The sequence below is a fragment of the Trachypithecus francoisi genome, unplaced genomic scaffold, assembly GCF_009764315.1.
Source record: "Trachypithecus francoisi isolate TF-2019V2 unplaced genomic scaffold, Tfra_2.0 Contig01554, whole genome shotgun sequence".
NCBI lineage: Eukaryota > Metazoa > Chordata > Mammalia > Primates > Cercopithecidae > Trachypithecus > Trachypithecus francoisi.
In genome coordinates this window covers 754,157-777,749 of record NW_022681439.1, presented here as the reverse complement: position 1 = coordinate 777,749, position 23,593 = coordinate 754,157, and the positions used below count along the sequence as shown (strand labels likewise).

The 23,593-nt window shown below is 41.0% G+C and overlaps 1 long non-coding RNA gene across 1 annotated transcript in view; it reads left to right on the top strand.

The window, feature by feature from the left end:
* LOC117062883 overlaps window positions 1-23,593 on the top strand; it is a 60,488-nt gene that overhangs the window by 34,190 nt on the left and 2,705 nt on the right. The gene's annotated exons all lie outside the window — the stretch shown is intronic.

Genomic DNA, 23,593 nt, shown 5'->3' with positions numbered 1-23,593 from the left:
TTTTTGGTTTACAATTAAATACCAAGAGAGTGAAAGAAATAGTAATGTGTGCTGACCGTGATGTTCAAGATAATCTGTGTCAAGAGGAATCAAAGCTCTGTGGTCCAGATAGAGGACCCTTATATCTTTAACCTCAAAAATGTGATGTAACCTGGTGAGCAGCTCAGAGTTCAGACTCCAGGAACTCCACTGACAACACTCCCTGACCTCGAACTTGTCTCGCACGTGAAAGGTTTTTGCTCCACTAGGAAAGAAAGATGACTAAAATGACCTCCATCGGGGGATAAGATGTCTCATTCATTCATTAAAGAAAAATTCTTCAGGGAGCCTTACACACTCCTTGGGGTAAGAATTGCTACAGCCTCCCTTCTGACTTATCATGAAACATGTTTCAGGACAAGGTTTTGGCACAGAAAATACAATCAGAATCTCTCCTACAAGAAGTGTAATTACAAGGGGCTTTAAATTGACAGTGGCCGACAAGATTTCAACCAGCACTTTAGAAAATCAATGACAAACACGCTTTTCAACATCAGGGAGCTGTGATGGGCTCTGCTTAATTGACAGCGAGGGTGAAATGTGTAACTACTTGCAGTTTACCTAATACTGGTTTATAGGATTCTTTACTGGCCAACGACAGTGTTTCTCACCTTGCTCTGCCTTCCCTTTGCCAATTCCCCGAAGACAAGATGAAACTGAATCTTATTCATTATCACTCCACAATGAAGGAGAACTCAAATGCATCACTTTGAGGTCTAAAAAAAAAAGTCCCTAATCAACAGTAGATCAATGAAAAAGTGAAGTAAAATATGGTTCGTAAAAACTGTTCCCACGCAATAGTGAAGCCGCACTGCTGGACAGGGGCATGTTTTAAAAGTTTCTATCTCTATACTTTAAAAAAATACAAAGAGAGATCAGTCATCATTTGTGTGTGTGCGTCTGCATATTTGTCACAAAGACATCTGCAGTTTTTCTCAATAAAAATGAAAATTTAAAATTGGCCTCATGATTTTTTAAAAAGCATTTTCTAGTCACCCAGTTGGTTCTTAGAAGTAAAACTCAGAATACTCGTTCATTTTCTTGGCTGAACCCTACAAAACTACTTGGTAGGACAAAAGCAAGTGAATATTGGCAAGTTCATAAGGATCAACCAAATAAACCAGCTAAAAGCCTGATGATATCTTGTGCATTGTGATTTCAGGAGCTCTGCAAAGGACCCATAACCTTAATACTAGATAAAACCACTTGTTCTGTAATCTAAAAAACGATTTTATAATAATACATATTAAATAGTATGTAAATAAAACATTGAGAACAACACATGTCGCAACTTGAACCAAAGTGTCAGTGACCAACATCAGAGTCATTCCTTAGAGCTAAATGAGGCAAGCACACAGCAGAGCCCAGATGGCACAAAGGGGTGGTGGGTGGAGGCACAGGGACATGGCCTGTCCTCAGCAGAGCCTCTGGAACAACTTTGCCAATGCTATGATGCTTACCTTTCCGAAAGGTCATCCTCCCACGTTATTGTCAGTGTCTTGACTGAGGAGTGGTGACTCCAGATCTACATCGGTCCATTGCATACTCACCGACTCTGCTGGGAAAGGTCATCCTCCCACATTATCGTCAGTGTCTTGACTGAGGAGTGGTGACTCCAGATCTACATCGGTCTATTGCATACTCACTGACTCTGCTGGGAAGAGACACGGTTGTTTCCCATCCAAAGTCGTGACCACTAAGATGTGACTGATCCTGTATGGTCTTTTGGGCCAAAATGGAGAGTCTAAAGACACAACTGAACAATGGCCAGACCACACATAAAAACAGAACACTGATCTACAGCCTGCTCCAGAAACCAACCCCCTTATCTACACTAACCAGCCCAGCAACAAGTCGAAACTGTAGGAGGCCAGATTGCTATCTCTAGTAACAGTCCTGAAAGCCAAAAAAATCACTTCTGTATCAGTTGGCTCTAAATGGCCAGGGCTTGATTAATAACTCACAGCTTATCCTTATTTTTGTCCCTGCTTCCAGTTTAGAACCCACCAGAGAAAGCCAGATATGCTTCCCTAACCAATCCCATAGGATGCCCTCCTCTGAGTCTGCCCACCTGCGGCCTCCCCATGTCAGCAGTCTCCAGTCAGGACACACCTGAGGCCTTCACTTCTTTCCACTATGAAGCTCTCCCACTCCTTTGCCTGTCTTTGAGTCTCTGCCAAAATGCAATTGATGCTGGCTGACTCTCTTGTTATAGTAAGCTCTAAATAAATGGTCGTTCTCTTTTCCTATGGTTGGTCTTCATTTATTTCCAAAAGACACTTCACCTCCCACCCGTGGTTCTGAACGTCCGCACATTTTACAGTTACTGCTTCATCAGCTTCTTTGTCCTGGTGCCAGGCCTCTGTCAGTCCTCAGGCACTGGAGGTTTCGATCCCCTCTGGGCCACTGTATACCAGGCGAGGGAGGCAGGAGCGCTGCCCTAAAGCTGTTTATCTACCTTCCTTCCACTGCCTCCTTCTGACTATGGCTTTTGTGCCATTTTGGAGGTGCCTGCGGGTAAGGCGGGGGAAGCAGAGAAAGTCCCTTTTATTCTCAGTTGTTTTTAAATAACCCCCTTCCCGACAAGGTCAGGTATAAAAGGTGGAGTGGGGATGAATGTTCCGGCTTCTGCTCTCCTTGCTTTCCCCCTTGTGTCTCCTCCTGTCTCCTCCCCAAAATCCTCGGGCAGACTTTGGGCTTTGTTCCCTTCTTCTGTGTCTTATTGTCCATCTCCCATAAGGCAACATCCATCTCTATGAAACATCCTCTACACAATGAAAGAAACAGGTCGGGGACAGTGGCTCATGCCTGTAATCCCAGCACCTTGGGAGGCCGAGGTGAGTGGATCTCCTGAGGTCAGGAGTTCGAGACTAGCCTGGACAATGTGGCGAAACCCCGTCTCTACTAAAAATACGAAAATTAGCCGAGTGTGGTGGCGGGCACCTGTAATCCCAGCTACTTGGCAGAACTGAGGCAGAAGACTCACTTGAACACGGGAGGCGGAGGTCTCGGTGCTTGGCGATCCCGCTATTACGCTCCACCCTGGGCAACAAGAGAGAAACTCCTTAAGGCCCAGCACTTTGGGAGGCTGAGGTGGGTGGATGACGAGGTCAGGAGATCAAGGCCATCCTGGCTAACACGGTGAAACCCCGTCTCTACTAAAAATACAAAAACAAAATTAGCCGGGCGAGGTGGCGGGCGCCTGTAGTCCCAGCTACCCCGGAGACTGAGGCGCGAGAATGGCGGGAACCCGGGAGGCGGAGCTTGCAGTGAGCCGAGATGGCGCCACCGCACTCCAGCCCGGGCGACAGAGAGAGACTCCCTCTCAATAAATAAATAAATAAACAACTAAATAAAATTACAAAAAAAAAAAAAAAAAAAAAAAAAGAAAAAAGAAAGAAAGAAAAAGAAAAAGAAAAAAGAAAGTGAATCTAGGTCTTGTAGCACCAAGTCTGCACCCACATTGGTAGATGACTAGCTGCTTCCCCAAGCCCCCTCAGTGTTCCACCAGCCCAACCCCTTCTCAAGGACACCTGGAGTAATAGGTAGGCAGCTGAACTCTGCGCTCATGGTAAGGCCTGGACTGTTCTGATTGGCTAGTGCCTGGTCTATTCTCATTGGCTGATTCCCAGTCCTTTGGTGCCTGGACTGTTCTGATTGACTGATGCCTGGTCTATTCTCGTTGGCTGGTGATTGGCCTGTTCTGATTGACTGGTGCATATGTGGCACTGGTTGTTGAGTAATTCAAATTTCAAGCCTACCCTAACTCCTTATCTCAGGTTGCCTGGGAGGAAGGCAAGACATGCAGAAGTGCAAATGAAAACATGTGAATATTTTAAAAACTATTACTCCTTTATAAGTAGAGCTCCTAAACTCCTAAGCAAACCCCGAGTGAAGCTACGTGAGGAAGGCGTGAGTCTTACTTTCTGCAGGCCAGCATGTTGCATTGTGGTTACAGCCCACACCCTTGGAACCAGACAAGGCTGTGCTCATTCCAGGCTCTGCCACTGACCAACAGGATAACCTTGGGTCGGCTATTGACTTGTCTGACCTCTAGAGTCCTGATCTGTAAAGCAGACCAGTGACGCTTAGAGTGATGTGAGGATTTAATGAGGTGACGTGTAAAATACACAGCCCAGTGCTTGATTGTTAGACAGTACCTACTATTTTTTTTAAAGGAATTTCTAACAAAATTTGGAATTTTAACAGAATCGTATGAAGCTTTGGTGTAGAGTACATGAACATAATATCAACTTTGTGGATTTGAATTTTAACAGCATGAGATGGGGTGTTCTTATCAAGGTTCATGCTTGTAAATATGGGAGATGGAGTCTCTCTTGCATAAGCAGAAGGGGAATTTAATACATTCATTCTCAATGGGGGTTACATTGCCCAGAGAAGGAGTGAAAATTAGTCTCTGAGGAGCAAATGAAAGCTTAGATATTGCAATAGTCCATTACCTTCCACAGGGTCATCGTCTATAGACAGATGTACTGAATATCCGTGATACTAAAATGTCATTGGAGGGGATGGGGAAATGGGAATGACCAGAGGAAAAAAAGTCTTAAAAAGTGTTTTAGTGGTTATAGGGGTGTGTGAAAACGTTAGGAAACATGGGAGGAAGTGGGTAGCTCTTAGAGTCTATGTGTCTATGCACTGGTCAGAATACCAGGCTCAGATCAGGGGACAGCTGTCAGCCAGACAGAGGTAGGCTGGTTAGGACGTGCCGTGATTGCCACCAAGTCATAGTTATTCAGGCTCAGTGTCTGCCATCTTCTCATTTTCAGGCAAGCGTATTTCTTATCTCCTAATCTTTGGCCTGCCCTCTGGGAGGGAGTGGAGATGCGACTCATTCCTTTCAGGCTTTCCCTTTCTCTCTGAGGGGGATGGGTCCTTGGTTCCTAAGCCCGGTCTAACTTCTGACCCGTCCATGGAATTTTCTTGACTCATCCTTTCTTACTCAGCTTTCTTATTCTCAGTGTCTTCCTTCGTCAGCTGTGCTCAGGTTCCCTAAGAGGGTAGCCCATGATTTTCTAAATTCAGACTGGAATGGGGTGGGTAGCTGCAGCCAGGGAAGAGCAGGGGGCAGCTGAACAGCCCTAGAGAGACTTTTGTGGTTGTCGTCATCGGGATTGCCTGGTGTGCTTCTTGGAGACAGTACTTTGTCTTGTCTGGCATAATTAGTGCATTCGTGTATTTTGTACAATGCTTTAGTGTTTAGCGTTTCACATACGTTATCTTATTTGACAGCAACAACATTGCGATGGAACCTTTACTATGAAATTCATCTTGTAACTGAAGACGTATGTGTACAGGAAGTACAAACTATCAAGCTATAAAGGTTCAAAAGGAGAGTTGGAAAGAATCAAAACGTATTGTACACTCTGAGACTAATCAAGATCCTCTCTGATTTCAGCCCCATTGATAATTAGGTATCTCTGTCTTTCCTAAGTTGAATGCTCTGTGGCTACAGAGCTACTTGAGACATTCCCTCCCAGGCCTCATAGCTGGCTAGCTGGTTTCAACACAGTATTATTTATATTCATAAAGTCCTGAAACAGTAGTGCCTCTGTCCCCCAGCGACATTAATCACTCCCCTCTCTATGTGCGACCACTGAACCGCACACGTGCCTCACAGTCCCAGCTTGTTTAGTGTATGCCCAGTACTGGGCTAAGTGGTTTTACATGGAAGATTTCATTTAGCCTGTGCAGCAACCCTCAGACATGAGTACTACTATTATCTGGATTCTATGGATGCGGAAACTGAGGCTGTAAATAAACTGTGATCATACAGCTAAGAAAATGGTACAGCTGGGATTCAAATATCCATCTGCCTGACTCCTGAGCCTGAGTTCTTCTTTTCTGCTCTACCTGCTGCCTCTTTGTTTATAAATTGGCTTCTCCCATTGGTGTCTAAACTCTCGAGGACAAGGGCCATGACTTTTATATTTTGCCCCTAGAAATAGTGCCTGGAACATAATAGATCCTCAATAAATACTTGTTGGATTAATGAATGGATGAGTGAATGGATATCTCTGGAGCCTTTCTGAAAACCCAGTGTTCAGGTATCAAGTGAATATCCTTGCTCAGGATGCTTAATAGGCTGAACAATACATTGGCTCAGAACTCTGAACTCTCCTCTAATTTCCTGAGGGATAGGGCTGTTCTCTTCAGTCTGGGTGTGGCTGTGTTTGCCTGCTGATGTCTTGTTTTGTTCTTCCTGTTGAATGAGGACAAACACTCTAGCCAACTAAATCGTGAGGTTATTATTAAAAAAATTGGGGGAGCTCATAAGAATAAAAAGTTTTAAATAAATTATAGTCACTTAAAAATATGTATCATACATAGAGTGACTTGTAAAGAAAAGTTTTCTGTTTTGGCTTTTCTTGGTGAATAGTCACCTACTAATCAGGGAATTATTAGATATTTGAAGAGATGGACAGAAAACTAGAAAACTGTGATGAATATGATGTTTTATATATATCTTAGGGTCTTTTCTCAATTTTGCTTCAGAAATAACATGGTTTTGGGTGTTCTAGTTTGCTTGAAAGCTCATTTTCAATTTCATAGGGAAAAAGTTTCTCTCTTCTTAGTGGTTCATCTGTTTGAACTTCTGTCTCTGAGTGCTATCAGCTCCCTGGGTACCTATAAGCTCCCTGGGTACCTGGGACTATTTAATTACCTGATTATTAGCTGAATATTTGTCCTAAAGTTTTGCATATTCTCAAAGAGGAAAAATCATCAATTTCTTCAGAAATGATTCACAGAATAAGTTCATAAGACACAACAGTGGAAGGTAAAATTGTGAATGAATTTATGCTGTAATTCCAAGTCAGAGAAATCAAGGAAAAATGTAGTCTCTAGCTCCTGTATTGACTTTTCTCCAGTAAAGTCTCTTTGAAGTGACCTTTTCTCCCTGTCTTCAGAGCAGATGACCTGTCTTTGCAAGCAGGCTTCTGAGGCAATTATTTTTGGTTGACTTTCAGGTTAACATTAAAGGCAAAAGAGGGACCCAGACTTAAAAAAATGCTGGCAGCATGGACCAGAGCCAGGCTTATGGGTTCTCTGCCTTCTACACTCCTATAGTGACTGGTTCTTAACTTTGACTGCACATTAGAATCACCTAGATATCTGGAATTCTGATTTACTTTTACTGGTGTATGACCTGGGAATCAAAGTTTTATAAAGCATCCCAGGTGATCATAATGTAGAAGCAAGATTGAGAGTTATTATAATGGAATTTCATATAACATAGAACAATTGCTGGAAGTCCTAGCTAGAGCAATCTGACAAGAAAAGAAACAAAGCACATCTAAATTTGAAAAGAAGAAGTCAAATTATCCTTGTTTGCAGATGATATGACCTTATATTTGAAAAAGTCTAAAGACTCCACCAAAAAATTATTAGAACTAATAAATAAATTCAGTAAATTTGCAGGAAACAAAATCAACATAAAAATCAGTAGCATGTCTATATGCTAACAGCAAACCATCTGAAAAAGAAATCAAGAAAGTAATCCCTTTTATAATGGTTACAAATAAAACAAAATACCTAGGAATTAACTAAGCCAAAGAAGTGAAAAATCTCTGCAATGAAAACTATAAAATGTTGATGAAAGAAGTTGAAGAAGACACACAAAAAAATGGAAAGATACTCCATGTTCATGGATTGGAAAAATTAGTGTTGTTAAAATCTTGATACTAACTAAAGCAATCTACGGATTCAAAACCCTATAAGAATACCAATGACATTCTTCAAAGAAATAGGAAAAACAATCCTAAAACTTATATGGAATCAGAGAGGACCCCGAATAGCCAAAGCCATCCTGAGCAAAACAAAACAAAACAAAACAAAACTGCAGGAATTACATCACCTGACTTCAAATTATACTACAAAGCTATAGTAACTAAAACAGCATGATATTGACATAAAAACAGACACACAGACCAATGGAACAGAATAGATAACCAGAAACAAATCTATACATCTATAGTGAACTCATTTTTGACACAAGTGTCAAGAACATACATTGGGAAGAAAATAGTGTCTTTAATAAATGGTGCTAGGAAAACTTGACATTTATATGCAAAAGAATAAAACTAGAACCCTACCTCTTTCCATATATAAAAATCAAGTCAAATTGGATTAAAAGAATTAAATAAAGACCTCAAATTATAAAACTACTTAAAGGAAATATTGGGAAAACTCTCTAGAACATTGTCTGGACAAAATTTCTTGTGTAGTACCCCATAAGCACAGGCAACCAAAGAAAAAAATAGACAAATGAGATTATATCAAGTTAAAAAGCCTCTTCACAGCAAAGGAAACAATTAAAAAAGTGAAGAGACAACCTAAAGAGTGGGAGAAAATATTTACAAAGTACTCATCTGACAAGGGATTAATAATCAGAACATATTAGAAGTTCAAACAACTCTATAGGAAAAAAATCTAATAATCCAGTTAAAAATGGGCAAAAGATCTGAATATACATTCTCAAAAGAAGACATACAAATGGCAAACAGGTGTATGAAAAGATGCTCAACATCATTGATCATCAGAGAAATGCAAATAAAAACCACAATGAGATATCATCTCACCCCAATAAATAGCTTTCATCCAAAAGACAGGCAATAACAAATGCCGATGAGGATGTGGAGAAAAGGGAACTCTTCTACACTGTTGGTGGGAGTGTAAATTAGTACAATCACTGTGGAAAACAGTAGGGAGGGTCCTCAAAAACTAGAGATAGAGCTACCATATGATCCAGCAATCCCACTTCTAGGTATTTACTCAAAATAAAGGAAATCAGTACATAGAAGTTATCTGTACTCTCATGTTCATTGCAGCCACCTGAGTGCTCATCAACAAATGAATGGATAAAGAAATTATGGTACCTATACAGAATGGAATACTATTCAGCATAAAAAAGAATGAGATTCTGTCATTTGCAACAATATGAATGAAATTGGAAGTCATTATATTAAGTTAAATAAGCCAGGCACAGAAAGACAAACTTCACATGTTCTCACTTATTTATGGGAGCTAAAAATTAAAACAAACTCATTGAGATAGACAGTAGGAGGATGGTTACCAGAGGTAGTGGAGGGAGGGAGGTGGGGATGGTTAGTGGGTACAAAAATATATTTAGATAGATTGAATAAGATCTAGTTTGATAGCACAACAGGGTGGCTACAGTCAGGAACAACTTATTGTGTATTTAAAAAAAGCTGAGAGTGTAATTGCATTGCTTGTAACACAAAGTAAAGATAAATGCTTGAGATGACGGATGACCCATTTACCCTGATGTGCTTATTACACATTGCATGCCTGTATCAAAATATCTCATGTACCCCATAAATATATCCACCTACTATGTACCCCCGAAATTAAAAATGAAATGGATTATAAAAACAAACAAAAAAGAATAATTGCTAATGGAGAAACTAAGGGGTGAGAGTTCCCACTGACTGAGCTGTAGAAAACCAACTTACAAGTAAGAATCAAGTGGAAGGTTTGTCCCAGCTCCCTGGGTGCTGATTGCTTAAATCCTCACTTCTGAAAATGTGGTCTAGACCAGCAGCAGCAGCAGCAGCAGCAGCAGCAGCAGCAGCAGCAGCTAGGATTTTGAAAGAAATGCAGACTCTCAGCCCTTGACCTAGGGAATAAGAGTCTGCATGTTCACAAAGTCTCCAAATGATGCATGGTGAGCTTTGAGAATCCTGACCTAGATAGCCACAGGGTGGAAGAGAATGACCAAGGGTAGGGAAATACCAGCTCTGGGTTTCACACAAGGCCAAGCATGGTTTTTGTTGACACCTTATTTAGCTGATACATCATAATGGTTCTTGATTCTCAATGCTCTCTTAGAAACGTTCCCTGTTACCCAAGGGAAGTTCCTTTAAATGGTGCTTTTCCTGTCCCCCATCTTACCTTTCTTGGGAAAGATGGCTGCAAGTGTGTTTGCTGCTCGTGGTAATTGGCCTGATTAAGCTCACTCTTACCCCATGTCTAACTATATATAATACAGTTAAATAACTATTATATTAATATGCCCATGGATACTGAAACTAGGTAATTTTAGAGCACATAGGATAGACTAAAAGCAAACAATGCATTTTCTCAAGAGACAGTATACACAGGAGTTAGAAATGTATTCCAAAATTACCTGAAGGTATTTACAAATCACATTTCCAGAAGTTGCCAGTATGAGAAAGGGAAGGGTAATGGGCAAAGCTGAAGACTCTGCCACTTACCACTTGGGTAACTCTTTGAGCTTTTATTTTCTTGTCTGTAAACCAGGCATACTATTATGCAGCCAACCTCAAAGGACTGTTTTGAGAATCCAGAGAGAAAATATATCTGAAAAATTTTGCAAAGTGTAAAGTGCTTCACATGATTAAAAATTGCTGTGGCTCTTATTATTAAAGTCTTTGGAAAGCATTCGTTAAGGAGGACAATTACGTCTTCCTGAAATGTGGCCTGGAGCCTCCTTTGACTTTTGAACCTGGACCTGACCCCCCAGTGTGACAGCTCTTATATCCCTAAAAAATATAACCACGATGTTGGTCCCAGGAAAACTTCCGTATATATCTGTTTAATAAATTGGAAATAGAATATATATGTAATTTGATTCCCCTGCTTTTTTTTTTGCACAACATTTCAGTTTCCCACCAATCATTAACGTTTTCCCATATTAAGTATTATTTGAAAACTTTTTTAATTACTCTAAAATATTTCATATTCTAAAATTTGTTTGTTCTTCTGTCATGGAACACACGTTAGATCTCTAATTATGACTCTTATAAGTAATAATACTGCAGTAATTATCATTAAACATAAATATTGACATGCATCTCTTTCCGCCTCTTAGTGTATACTTTTAGAAATGGATGTATTGGGTCAGGTTTAAAGACTTTTAAGGCTTTTAATGTATACTGTTAAGTTTCCAATGAAACGTGGCTTGAAGTGTATGAGGATGTTTATTTTACCGTGTGCTTATCAGGGGAAATAATCTTTCTGCATCTGTGTTTGAAAGGCAAATATGATACTTAAAAATTATAATTTCTATTGCATTGCTTTATTAGTAAGGTTATGTTTTTCATATGTGAATTGACCATATACACTTTTTCTTTTGTTAGTTTTCATCCTCATCTCATTTTTCTATCAGAGTATTTTATACATCTGTAATTTTATTATCCTCACCCACAGCACTGCTCCCAAAGCTGAAAATTTTAAGCCAGGTGGAGTAAGATGGATGTCTCCTTTCTGTTCCTTTCTGTTTTTAACTGATTTTTTAAAACTGTTTTTTGAGACCGGTTCTCAGTCTGTTGCTCAGGCTGAAAAACAGTGGCACAATTTTGACTCACTGCACCTTCTGCCTCCTGGCCTCAAGGTATCCTCCCATCTCAGTCTTCCTAGTAGCTGTGATACAGGCACATGGTACCACACCCGGCTAATTTTTTATATTTTTTGTAGGGATGGATTTTCACTGTGTTGCCCAGGCTGGTCTTGAACTCCTGAGCTCAAGTGATTCACTTGCCTCAGCCTCTCAAAATGCTGGGATTACAGGTGCAAGACCCTGGGCCTGGCCTCCTTCCTGTTCTAACAGGGCTTTGCATTGCTCGTAAAACTAGCCACTCTTTCTGCCAGGTATAGAGGTTACAGTCAGGATAAAAACAGTATTCTCAAGTATCATAATCTTTCTCATGTTATCACTGAATGATAATCTTAACTTCTTCCACTTTCAAAATCAAATGAATTCAGATTAGCCAAAAATCTAAGCTGAACCTTGCTTAATTGATAAATGATAGAACATCTGTATAAATCTATACAATCCAGCCCAACATTCTATCATTCGAATGTGCATTTGTCTATGTAATGTCTGGATTCTGATGTAGAATTTGCTGAGAGTGGTATTACAGAAAATAAATATATGTGATTACAGTTGTCCCTTGGCAGGGGTGGCTCCAGTCCCTACTCTGATATCAAAATTCTTGTTTGTTCAAGTCCATGATATAAAATGGGATAGTATTTGCATCGAACCTCTGCACATCCTCACATATATGTTAAACCATCTCTAGACTACCTATAATACTTAATACAGTGTAAATGCTATCGAAATAGTTGTTATAATGTATTATTTAGGGAATAATGGCAAGTTTGCACATTTTCAGTATAGATTCAATCACCCATTTTGTTTTCCAAATACTTTCAATCTCTGGCTGGTGGAATCCAGATTGAATCTGTGGCTGGTGGGAGAACCTATGAACACAGAGGGCTTACTGTACTGTAATATTACTAATATAAATTATGTTACTATTAGATATAGAGATTAGAGTTGATATACTTTATAGAGTCTTATATGTACTTTTCATCAATATGCCTATTTTGATAACACATTTCTTATCTATATGCATTAGTATCATCTAAAGCTAAAATTTGCTAATACCAGAAGAAGAAAGTAATAAATATTTGAAGCTAAGGAGTCTTGCTCTGTCCTTATATACTGGTCTTCATAGAAGACCATTTTCATTCCTCTTAGACCCAGCATGAAAGGTCTGGCAGAAGCAGAGCCCAGAGAAGTCCTCAGGCGTGGGGTTTTGCCTGGCAGGTATTGGTATGGCCAACCAACAGGGTCACAGTGGGTCGCTGCCTGAGTTGATGCTAAGCTCCTTTCCGGGGGTTGCACGGCTTCATTCCAGAAGTGTCATTTTCTCCTCTCCTAGACTACTTGTATGGTTAAGAGAGGTGACAAAGTGACCCATTCATGCAGGCTTTCTGTGGTGAGCTAAAAGCAAAGATGGGCCCAAGGTGTAATCAATCAAGCTTTTCCATCAGAATCAACTCCGTGTTAAAACAGACATCCTGATAAATGCGAATAATCCATAAATTCTTACTAAATAAGATGGTATTTTAAAAGAAATGATAAAACTCATAAAGGATTTTAAAAATAACATATGCCCACACTGTACTTAATTTTACATCCACATTGATTCTGAGACAAACCATCAATTCAAAAGAGGATGGGGCAGGAGAGAAAAACTCTGAATTACATGTAGATATTGATTAAAGGCAAAATTGATTAAGGCAAATTGATTTATAAAGCACGTGCGTGCGCGCGCGCACACATACACACATACACACACATATATGCCTGCCTTAGAATTCAGCAAGTAAGATTTAACTGTGATGGGTGGATTCTTAACGTATGCCTGGTTTTCTCTGTCACGACTGACTAGAAAGCTCACCCCGAATCATTTTAATAGGGTCCAAATATTTTGGGAACTCTTTAACTCTTGACTTCAGTATGACGGGGCCTTAGAGAAGTTCTGGAATAAAAACCTGTGACCCTCAACTTATGACTTGAGTCACATTGAATGTGACACTTGAGGCTATAATTGTTCTGCCCTTATTAAAAAAAAAAAAAAGCTAATATTTATTGAGTGTTTACTAGTGCCCAGGCCATGCCTTCTCTTATTTAATCCTCACAATAAGCAAATGAGTTAAGTTCAATGATTTTTTTCATTTTACAACTGAATAAATGAGGCTCAGTGAGGTTAATTAAATCACCCTAATATTTTTCACAAAGCCACAGTAAAAAGAAATAAACAAAAAGCAGTTGTTTTTCAAGTGTCTTGACAAACTCAGTTCTGTTCCTGTATACCCTAGATTCCCTGCCTGCTGTTGTCAGTTTCTGAAGACAAGCAAGACTCACTCCACTTTGCTAAACCAGGCAATGTCTACTTTTTCATAGCGCTAGGTAATGATAATTAAAATGAACCCACAAGTTCCAGTTTCAATAATAAGGATGGGTCATGTTTCATAGTTAAGATGCTATGTTGACAACAAACACTTCTCAAGTATAAAATAACCACAACTATATATATATATATATATATATTTTTTTTTTTTTTTGAGACAGGGTCTCACTCTGTCCCCCAGGCTGGAGTGCCATGGTGCCATCACTGCTCACTGTAGCCTCTGCCTCTCTGGGCTCAGGTGATCCTTCCACCTCAGCTTCTCGAGTAGCTGGGACTACAGGCATATGCCAACACTCTCAGTTAATTTTTACATTTTTTGTATAGAGTCGAGGTCCCACCATGTTGCCCAGTCTGGTCTCGAACTTGTGGGCTCAAGCTATTTGCCCACCTTGGCCTCCCAACGTGTTGGAATTACAGGTGTGAGCCACCATACACACCCAGGTGCTCACAATCATTTTTTAAAGACAGATTTGTGTATAGTTCGTTTTATTTTCCCAGGATACGGCACATATGTTGGTGGGCTTTGGATCAAGCCTAACATCTGAGAAGATGGTAAGATGAATTTGATTTACATTTCTAGAAACTGATTTTTTCCCCCTCAACTGATAAGTTAGTTGACAAAGGGGAAGGAAAGAGGTCAACTAAGTTTGATACCAAATTACCCTCATTATATTAAAAGAATAGAGTGATGACTTGAGCTCGTGTAGATCAAAGAGAGAATGTATTGTGACTAAATTCTTGTTGTGGACATTGTTCGACTGCAGCGTCGTGAAGAAGCTGGAGCTCACATAGCTGACTGACCCACACGAATGTGGAAGTCAGTTTCTCCCCAAAACCTGCTCAGTCAGGACCAAGTCACAGAAGTGAGGCTACCCTGGGTTTCTCACCTGAGAATAGTAACATCATAGAAATGAAGGCTGATGAAGCAATAGAAAGAAGTGTGCATCAGATATTTTCACAGAGATCTCCAGATCTCAGCCCACCCAGGCAATATGATCATGTCAAAGTGATTCTCCCTCCCCTTCCCACAATCATGATGCAATTTTTGTTTGTTTGCTTCTTATTTACAGAAGTAGTTACATTTTCAGTTTCCTCAGGAAATCACGCGAAACCTCATTTCCTCTAAAAAAAAAAAAAAAACCCAGAGATTCAGATTTTACATCAAAATGTAAATATAAGGAATTGAGATTACTATCTATATTTTGAGCTGAGTCAAAAATTGTCAAATAATGTAGTTAAGTATGGTTATTTAAAATAAAGTAACAGAATCATAGAATACGTCTTATTTCATGGACTTTGGAACGCAAATATGCCAGAATACAGGGACACTCATTTTTTTCCCTTTGTTCTGTTCTCTCTCTCTCTCTCTCTCTCTCTTTCTGGCAGTATGCAACTAGCTGAACAGTTCTATAAATAGAAGGAAGTATCATCATTTTAGGAAATATAGTGGAGATAAATATGGAACAATAGGAGACAGGTGCTACATAGGAACACGTGGGCAGTCCTGTGTCTGCCACTAGCTATTCATGAAGTTCTGGGATTCCCAAATACACATCTAACCGTGATAGTCATACAGCTCAGAGGGAATCAGGAGACATCCTGGAGAAATAATTGTCTACGAGAAATTGCCAACACCTAAGTATAAATTAAATATAATCCTGACTAAGCATTCCCTGTCATTAATCATTGTGCAACATCGCTCCCATGACCTCCGGGCGGCATTAAACTCCAGGAAACATTCCTGGCTCTGTTCTAAAGACGTTGTGTCTGGGCCAGGAGACTGTGGGAAATAGCTTCTGCCCAGAGGATGGGGGTGGGGCTGGTATTTGACCCACCCTTCGACCCCTTCAAGCCCCAGGAAGACAGACATTTCCATGGGCTCTGGGTCTGAAGATGACTAAGTCACAGGAGTAGTTTCTCATGCTGTTTCAGTGCTATCAGCTCACAAGGAATCTGCAAACACCGCAGAGACAATTCCCTCTGGAAATAAGGCTCAGGCAGTCTGTTTGGAGAACCAGGGACTGAAGAATCCTGAACGAATATGCAGAAATAATAATGTTATCTGCTTTGAAAGTAGTATTCCACTCACAGCTTTAGTTGACAGGGAGTGCTCACAGACAATTCAGGGGCCTCCAAGGATTCAGAATTATACACTTTGGGCAAGATTGTACACTGTAAATCAGGGCCAAAATGGTGCTAAAGTCTAAGCCCAAGAGTTCTCCATTTTGGTGCACACTGAGTGATTTCATGTTCTCTCTTATTCTGCCACCCACTGAGGGAAGCGGTTAATTTAAAAACATGAGGTCGCTCCCCAGTCACAAGCGCTGCCCTGGGTTCCTGCCTGGCCGTGCTTCAGGTGCTGGGTGCTCACACGACCTCAACCAACACAAAACTAAATCAGCCAAGACTCGAACACAAGACCTGGATTTTGGCCCTTGTTTAAACCTCAGACTCTGACCCTCCCTCCATGTGGCTCCTGACTATCTTGTCCTGCCCTGCAATGCATGATACTATTTTTGTGTACTCTGCTCTCTTTGCCTTGCTTTGGCTGCTGCCCTATCTGATAGAGACCTAGGGCTGACTTTCACTCGGTTCCATTCCAAAGCTGGTACAGGAGGAAAACAAGCTGGTTGCAAATCGTTCAGATGGCCTAGTCCAGGTTTAAAAACATTGCATCATGCACTCCTGTGGATGCAGGGCCAGCCGTCTAATCCTATTCTCTACCAACAGTTGGTGAGGGCTGAGAGTTGACCAATAAGCAGGTCAGGTGTCCTGCGGCCAAAGATTGCATTGGGTTGTTTCCCATGAAGGGAGTGGGTTCCAGGAAACTCAGTAGTGAGCAAAGCAGGGAAACCTTGCAAATACGCAGAATCTGAAGTGGTTGAGCCTGAAAAGGGGCACCCACGCCAAGGTGGCAGAGATGGCACTGACGCACTGTCACAAGAGCCGCAGCTCTGAGGCCAGACGATGGCAAAAGGCAGTTTCATGGGGTAAAAAACGAAATGTGTGAAAAGTGCTTTAGGAAAGATTTTTGTGGATAAGCACACAAAAACTGGTAGCTATGAGGTTAAAGGCTACAGTAAGACAGTTCTAGACAGTTCTTATGTCCTTGTAATCATGCTCCTTTGAAAAGCCGTGTTTTTTTCGGCCTATCTAGTTTCCACGTTAGGACAGGGTTAAAACAAGCATTCTAGGGTTGGATTGCCTGGATTTGAATTTCAGCTCTGCCATGTGCCAGCTGTCTGACCTTGGTCAAGGTGACCTGTTTGAGTCTCACTTTCCTAAGGCGATAGAACGCACCTCCTAGGGAAGTTGTGAAGTTTCAATGAGATGCTTGGTGACAAGCCTTTTTCACAGTGACAGGTATTATTATTTTTGAAAATTTCTTGTTTCTACTCTTGAGTTTCTTTTTTCATTTTTTTGTTATTTTAAAAAAATAGTAGACATGGGGTCTCACTATATTGCCCAGGCTGGTCTCAAACTCCAGGGCTCGAATGATTCTCATACCTTAGCCTCCAAAAGTGTTGAGACTACAGACACGAGCCACCGTGCCCAGCCAATCTTTCCCCTTTTGTAAGAGGGAAATAATATATATGATCTGGCATAGTTCTGTATAAATGTTAGCAGTCATTATTATCATCATTAGCAGTAGTAATGGTAGTAGTGGTAGTAGTTTATGTGGCATAGCTTGTCTCAGATGACGTGCAGAATTCATGACAAAGCTAAAATTAAAAATCAGGCCTCTGAAATCCTAGCCTAAAGAAGATTTCATTTAAAGATGGTACCAAGGCCTGGCATGGTGGCTCATGTCTGTAATCCTAGCACTTTGGGAGGCTGAGGCGGGCAGATCATGAGGTCAGGAGTCTAAGACCAGCCTGGCCAACAAAATGAAACCCCGTCTCTACTGAAAATACAAAAATTAGCCGAGCGTGGTGGTGTGTGCTTGTAGTCCCAGCCACTTGGGAGGCTGAGGTAGGAGAATCGCTGGAACCTGGGAGGCAGAGGTTGTGGTGAGCTGAGATTGTGCCATTGCACCCCAGCCTGGGCAACAGAGCAAGACTCCATCTCACACACACACACACACACACACACACACACACACACAAATGGTACCAAAATGCCATCTACCTTTACTCAATGAAATCAGTTCCTGTTCCTGTTTATTTTAGAGAGTATTTAGTAAGAATTCTCAAAGACTTTGACTTCTCCACTGAAGTATCTCCAGGCTACAGTGAAAATTCCCAGGAGACACTTCTCACTCCAGGTTTGGAGTATTCCCTTAAATACATTTGCATGGATGAAACTGGAGGTCACTATCTTACATGAAACAAATCGGAAACAGAAATCTAAATACCCCATGTTCTCACTTATAAGTGGGAACTAAATGGGCGTGTGGACATAGAGAGTGGAATAATAGTCATTGGGAACTCAGAAATGTAGGAGGGTGGGCAGGACCTGAAGGATGAGAAATTATCTATTAAGGACAATGCACACTATTTGGGTGATGATTATATTAAAAGTCCTGACTTCACCACTATACAATATATCCATGTCACAAAACTGTGCTTGTATCCCCAAAGCTATGAAAGACGGTACATATATTTACTGATTATATAAATACAAAAGACCATTCTTTTATCACTTAACATTTTCACTTTAGCTTTAAATCTCCAGGAGGCTGCAATTGTTGAAGATCTGGCTTTTTAATGTACAGGATGGGGAGCAATGGGTGAGCAAAGGATGAATACTAACTCCTGTCAGTGGTCCACACTCTGGATTGTCCCTGAGGGTCAGACACCACCCAAGGGATGGCACTTGGAGAGCTAGGAAGGATTTAGAGCTCCATTTTGAACACATATCTCACCACGTAAGAAATTCTTTAGGTTCCCGAGTTTCTAGCCTACTTGCTAATACCAGGGGAGCCTCCTGATCTTAGGCTTTCTGAGGGAGGCAGGTGAGTCCAAGTCACCAGGAGAAGCAGATTCTTAAAGCTGCAAGTTGAAAGAGGCTCAGTGGTCATGTAAAACTGAGAGGGGAATCTAGAATGAGTAACTATATAAGTTATTGTAAAATATTGATCACCTTTGAGAGTGAAAAGAGAACTCTTCGTAAATACGCTTGTGACAGCCTTTGAAAATCGATGTAATTCACCATCAACGAGAAAAACCATATGGCCCTCCCCATAAATGCAGAAAAAGTATTTGACAAAATTCAACATCCATTTATGATCAAAACTCTTAGCAAATCAGGAATAGAAGGAAATTTCTTCAATATCATAAAGAATATTATTAAAGAAAGTATGCTGACAATATCATACTTAATGGTGACATATTGAATACTTTCTCCCTAAGATAAAAGATAAGGATGTCTGCTAGCACCTCTTCTATGCAAAGTTTTATTAGAGGTCCTAGCTAGTGCAATGAAGCCAGAAAAGAAAGAAAAGTCACAAAAATTGTAAAGGAAAAAATAAGACAATTATAATGGCAGACAATACTATTTGCGTATGAAACCTCGAGAAGTCAATAAAACAACTAGTTAGTGTATTTAATAAAGTTGCGGGATACAAGGAGAATATACAAAAGTCATTTGTATTTCTAAATACAAATCGTAGCAAACAATTGGAAAATAACAGTTCCATTCACAATAGCACCAAGACAAAAAAGTTTAGGAATAAATTTAACAAAAGCTATATCATTATGCTGAAAACCAAAACATTGCTGAGAAAAACTAAATAAGGTCTAATAAATGAAGAAATACATGATGTTTGGAAGACTCGCTATTGCCAAGATGTCAATTCTTCCAAACTGATCAAAGAAAAAAAAAAAACAACCTTCTGCCTCTGGAAAGACAATATAAAGAAAATGAAAGCTCAAGTCACACATTATGGGATGTATTTTCTTCTTTCTTTCTTTTTCCTTTTTTTTTTTTTGAGATGGAGTCTCACTCTGTTGCCCAGCCTGGAGTGCAGTGGTGGGATATCAGCTCACTCAACCTCCGCCTCCTGTATTCAAGAAATTCTGCTGCCTCAGCCTCCCAAGTAGCTGGGACTACAGGCGCATGCAGTCACACCTGGCTAATATATATATATATATATATATTTGTATTTTAGTAGAGACAGGGTTTTACTGTGTTGCCCAGGCTGGTCATGAACTCCTGAGTTCAGGCAATCCGCCCGCCTCGGCCTCCCAAAGTGCTGGGATTGCAGGTGTGAGCCACCACGCCCAGTCAGGAAGGTATTTTCAATATGTTAATCACCATAAGGGACTAGAGTCAAGGATATGTAATGGACTTCTGTATATCCAAAATAAGGACAAGCAATCCAATAAAAAAACAGGCAAAAGGTGGAATAGATATTTCACAGAAGAAGATGTGTGAATGATCGATAAGCACACAAAAACATACTTAACATCATTAATCATTGGGGATATGCATTTTTTTTTCTTTTGAGACAGTTTTGCTCTGTTATCTGGGCTGGAGTGTAGTGGTATGATCATGGCTTACTGCAGCCTCAACCTCCTAGGCTCAAGTGATTCTCCTGTCTCGGCCTCCTGAGTAGCTGGGACTACAAGCATGCACCACGATCCCCAGCTAATTTTAAGTTTTGTTTTTTTTGTTTTTTGTTTTTTTTTTTTGGTAGAGACTGGGTCTCATCATGTTCCCCAGGCTGGTCTCAAACTCCTGGGCTCAAATAGTCCTCCTGTCTCGGACTCCCAAAATGCTGGGATTACGGGCATGGACCATCACCCTTGACCAGGGACATGCAAATTGAAACTGTACTGAGATGCCACTTCACACATACTAGAATGGCTGAAATTTAAAAGACTGATAACACCAAATATTAGCTAAGATGTGGAGCAACGATGACTCTCCTATATTGCTGGTAAGTGTATAAAATAAAACACCCATTTTGGAAATCTTTTTGGCAGCTTTTTGTTTTTCAGAGTTAAACCTACACCAACCTTATAATCCAGTGAGTCCACTCTTAGTTACATATCCAGGAGAAATGAAAGCTATGCCAACAGAAAGGCTGTATAAGAATGTTTACAACAGCTCTATACATAATTCTCCAAACTGGAAACAACCCACATGTCCATTAACAGTGAAATATACTCAGCAATAAAATGAATACACATACAATAGTATGGCTCAATCTCAGCAACGTTATGTTGGGTGAAATCATCCAAACACACAAGAGTACAAATGTATGACTTCATTTATGTGAAGTTCAAGATTTGGAAAAGGTAATCTATGGTGATAGAAATCAGAACAGTAGTTGCCTATGTATGTATGGGTGAGAGCGGTCTGAGGGGTGACAGTATGAGGAAACCTTCTGGAGTCACGGAAATGGAGTGTATCTTGAGTTGTTGCTTATAGGGATGGATAGGTTTGTCAAAACCTATAGAATTGTACACTTAACAGCTATAATTTTAACTATAAGTAACTTCTATTTTAAGAGAGATAGGGTCTTGCTATGTCACCCAGGCTGGCGTATGAGGGCATGGTCACAGCTCACTGCAGCCTCAAACTCCTGGGCTCAAGCAATTCTCCCACCTCAGCCTCCCAAGTAGCTGGGACCACAGGCATCCTCCACTGCTCCCTATTTGTAAATGTTAGCTTAATAGAAACTACATGGAACTGGCTAGGTGTGGTGGCTCACGCCTGTAATCCCAGCACTTTGGGAGGCTGAGGCAGGCAGATCACCTGGGGTCGGGAGTTGGAGACCAGCCTGGCCAACGTGGAGATATTTTTAATATCTCTGTTAAAAATACAAAGTTAGCCGGGTGTGGTAGTGCATGCCTGTAATCCCAGCTACTCGAGAGGCTGAGGCAGGAGGCTCACTTGAAACTGGGAGGCGGAGGTTGCAGTGAGCCGAGATCGTGCCATTGCACTCCAGCCTGGGCAACAAGAATGAAACTTTGCCAAAAAAAGAAAAAAAAAAGAAAGAAACAAAGAAAGAAAAAAAACCCTGCATGGAATCAATATGTAAACCCGGGCAGTCCCAGGGAAACTGAGATATATTGTCACTTAAGTCTGGAGGTTTCCAGCGCAAGTTGGCAAAGTGACAAAGGAGTCCCTGTTTCTTAAGAAGAAGTAACAAAAAAACTAGCTGGTCATTGAGCAGAAAACAGCCTTCTTTCCAGATCCTCAAGTACAAAGAATGGAGACAATGATTGAAGAGCTAACTGAAGCAGAAGACACTGGTGACACAGATCTGCTCTGACCTGGGTCTGCCCTGGAAACTATTTTCTCCGTTGTAATTGCAAAAACTAGAGGTCCCTGAACACCTGACCATCTGGTCCCTGCTTGCCACCGGGAGCCAGAGTGCTGGAAGGGCAGTTTTTTTCTGTCCTATTGGCCCTGGGGCTGATTTTCTGGATCGGGGGCTTTAGAAAGAGAGCTCGTGTCTAATCCTGAGGCATCCGTATGCAGCCTTTTTCTCTGCTTGGATTTGTACTTGAAGGACTCTGTTAGCAAAGTGAGATTTCTGCTCAGCGGAGTTGTTTTCTGAGAGATTCCGAATCAATGGCTTCTTTAACATGCTTTGATTACCTAATCTCTAGGCTGCATTTCAGTTTTTTCTTTAATTAAAGGATCCTTGGAGCTGAACAGAGAAAATCAAATCTCTTGAGAGCCTCAAAATTGGTTCATAGATGGAAAGAATCTTTGGGAACCACCAACTGCAACTTCCCATTCTGGCATCCTTCCTTATGCAGAAGGGACTAGACCAGAAAGTGGCTGGTGTTTGAACACTGCATAGAACAAAAAAGAGAAAAGCAAAGGGATCTGCTGTCTTGTAGCTGTTTTTTTTTTTTTTTTTAGATGGAGTCTCACTCTGTCACCCAAGCTAGAGTGCAGTGGAGCAATCTCAGCTCACTGCAATGTCCACCTCCCGGGTTCAAGTGATTCTCCTGCCTCAGCTTCCAGAGTAGCTGGGACTACAGGCATGCACCACCATGCCCAGCTAATTTTTGTATTTTTAATAGAGAGGTGGTTTCACCACGTTGGCCAGGCTGGTCTCGAACTGCTGACCTTGAGTGATTGACCCGCCTCAGCTTCCCAAAGTGCTGGGATTACAGGCGTGAGCCATCACACCAGGCCAGAACTGTTCCTTTTAAAAGGTCTTCCTCAATTGGCTTCACTTGATTGTTCCTTATAGTTTAATATTCCAAATAGGTTGTCCCTCATGGTTTTCCTTCAAGGTTGAGGCTACTGCACCCTCCCTACCTCTCAGACTGGACACCTTGGACTCTGTTTGATTCCTCACTCTTCCTTGCCCTCCACAGATGATGATGGTCTCCAACTCCTGCAGAGGCTTCCTCTTTCAGGCCCCTCACATCCATCCACTCTAATGCCCAGTAACACCTCCCCTGTTTAGATCATTTTTTCTTCTTCCCTAGATCATTGCAGTTGACCTGAACTGACTTCCTAACCTCTAGTCCCTGCCTCTGTCCAACCTATCCTGCAAAGGTATGTCCGTTTATTTGACCCAATGTCCAGCTCAGATCACCACATTCCCATACCCCCACATCTTCAGTGGGCTACCATCACTCAGGGAATTAAGCACAGACTCTTCTCTGAATCAGTTTTCTCTTCTCTGACTCTCCCCCACAGCCTCATTGACCTGATTCCTGGCACGCTTTTTCAACTCTGGGCCTTGGCTAATAATATTTCTCTTTTTTGGAGTGTCCTTCATCTCTGTCCATTTCATTCTTTAATGTTCATTCCAATGCTAATTCCTTTATGAAGTCTTCCCTGAACTTCCAACTGGATGTGTTACCTTCCTCCTCTAAGTG